Below are 2,750 nucleotides of genomic sequence, written 5' to 3'. Positions count from 1 at the left end.
TGGTGTCCAGGGATGCCAGTGAGAGCCGAAACCCTAGCTAGTCAGAGAGAGCGAGAAATTGAGAGAGATAAAGGGTTTGTCGAATTAGAGAAAGGGTTCTTTATCACTAAACAATCCCTAGAGATCGGAGAGATGGAGGGTGACGGTGAGATTGGAGATGGAGAGTGAGGATTGAGATCAGAGAGATGGAGGATGATGGTGAGATCGGGTCTTGGAGAGTGAGGATTGAGATCGGGTTGAGAGGCTTAGGGTTGAAAATGTCTGAAAGAGTGGAATATAAACAAAGCCTAAAGCCGCATTTTTAACACGCGGCTATAGGCAAAATCTGAGGCCGCGTTTTTTATACGCGGCTATAGGCAAAATCTGAGGCCCCGTTTAAAAAACGCGGCCCTAGTTTCGTCTGAAGCTGCGTCTATAAAACGCGACTTCAGATATGCTAGAGCCGCATTTTTAAAATGCGGCCACAATTAAGGGAAAAAAAAAAAGTTTGCCAAAAATTAAAATACTGAGGTCCTTAGGCCGCGTTTTTAGCTCCAAAAAACGCGGCCTAAGAACCTTTCTATAGCCTCGCTTAAAAAACGCGGCCTAAGAACTCGTCTGTGGCCCCATTTTTATGAAACGTCCTTAGGCCGCGTTTTTAGCTCAAAAAAACACGGCCTAAGAACCCGTCTATGGCCCCGCTTAAAAAACGCGGCCTAAGAACCCGTCTATGGCCCCGTTTTTGAGAAACAGGCTTCAGTCTATCTTGGGCCGTGTTTTTTTATAGCCACGGCTTAAAAAACGCGGCCTAAGGTCCCCGCGTTTTGTAGTGTATAATTTAATATGCTCATCCTTTGGTATGTTAGAATCATATATAAATTTTATGAATTGGTTTCTCTATGATTTAGTGCATCATGTTGTCTGATGAATATATTTTGTATTTGTGGGAACCTCTTTGAGGTGAGATTAGGACTTCCTTGATTCTAAGAGATAGGCTTTGAGATGAATGTGAAGTTTATGATAAGGAATTATGGATAGCAATAAGCTTTGATATTTGGTTTAGCTGTTACCAATATCCAAGTCTAAGCTCCTTCGACTTTAGGCTCTTGGTTCCTCTACTTTCAGGTAAGGAATAAATTATATGGGCATTTGGTAAGTCATGAGGTTATCTTAAAGTATATTATGCATTAAAATGTTTTTGATTAGAGATATGACATATAATCATTATTCTGACAAAGATATGTTCGTGAGCTTTCTAAAACTTATGTATAAGATTTAAGCATATTGATGCTATTACTGATTCCACGAACATGATGTTTAAAGAAAAGAATGGAAATGCTATTATTATGAAATGTTATGGAAAATAAGAAATTTCAGTATGATGTAAAGTATGAAATGTTTTTGGGTTATGTCCTCTGGTGACCTGAACTCGGCCAGTAGGGGTTAATTACTGGCTTTCCATAGAAAAATGTTATTTGTTTGGCCATTTAAAGTAGAGGAAATGGAGCTATCGGTAACTCTAGACCATTTAAAGTAGAGGAACTGGGGTTACCCGTAACTCTAATCTGAACAAGGCCTTCTCCCCAATGTGTACGGATGGCGGGGAGGAATAAAACATTGAGGAGATGTGCCATCAAGCCTCTCAAAGAGGACAATATTATGCACACAAGGTCACTCAAATGTGATGAGGCTTTCTCTGTACAGACTTATCAGATATGAACTAACCAATATGTTATGAACAACTATATTATGTTATTAATCATGAGAGAATTATTTTCTTTAAATGTATTGTGAAAAGTAAAAGCTCTCATGGCAAGAAGAAGTTTCTGATGAAAAGAAAAGCTGTTCATTAAAGATAAAAGTTTCTGAAGTTCTGTTGTGCTATAAAGATAAAGCTTCTGATGAAAGTACAAGTTTATGTTTAAAAGTTATCAGATACTTGTTCTTTATGAAATGTTAAGTTTTATGACTATGAAAGTTATAATATTTTTCGGGAAAAGGTTTATAAAGAAAGGTTTTCTTATTGGGTCAAGATGTTTCTAGTTTAATACAAAGTTGTCGATTATCTGATTTAAGTTAAAATGATTCTTTTGTAATAAGAATATACATATGGTGACTTTGTAGGAAATGAAAGAAGTTTAATCCGAAAGGTTTTGGTAATATTAACTTGATAAGAAAAAGGAGAACAATCATTTTTTATGAAGAGCGTATAAGTTATTATTATGAATAGTATAAAATACTATGCATGAAAAGATGTTCTCCTATTCGAATATTCATAGAATGAAATGATTTGATTTACATGCATCCTTATTAAATTCTCATATATCTTACCTATACTGAGCTGTGTAGCTCACCCCTTCCACTCTTTCAGTTAGCAGGTTTTATTTTGGAGCAGAGGGAGCCTTAGTCGAGTTTTGGAAGGAGCTGGTTTTAGTTTTATATGTATGGATCCTAAATTAGAAACTTGATGTTTAGATTTGTAGTATGGTTAATTTTAGGATCTAATTAAAGTTGTGTACCTTAAAGTATTAAGAGATGTATTATGTAAAATTTAGATTTTGAGTAACTGGTGAATTATGTTATTCTTTGGAGTACAATGTAGATGCTCTAAATGTCAAGTGAAAGGTTATATCATTTAAGTAAAGAAAAAAATGAAAAGAAAGAGGAAAGATTTTGTAAAAGTTTTCAAAAAGTTAAGTTGATTCTTGTTAATATCAGGTTTAGGCTTGATATTAGCATGCCGGTCATGGTCACAAATCCGGGTACCGGGT

This window comes from Quercus lobata, unplaced genomic scaffold (assembly GCF_001633185.2).
Source record: "Quercus lobata isolate SW786 unplaced genomic scaffold, ValleyOak3.0 Primary Assembly Scq3eQI_175, whole genome shotgun sequence".
NCBI lineage: Eukaryota > Viridiplantae > Streptophyta > Magnoliopsida > Fagales > Fagaceae > Quercus > Quercus lobata.
The sequence above is the reverse complement of the archived record's forward strand: the minus strand, read 5'-3'. Positions refer to the sequence as shown.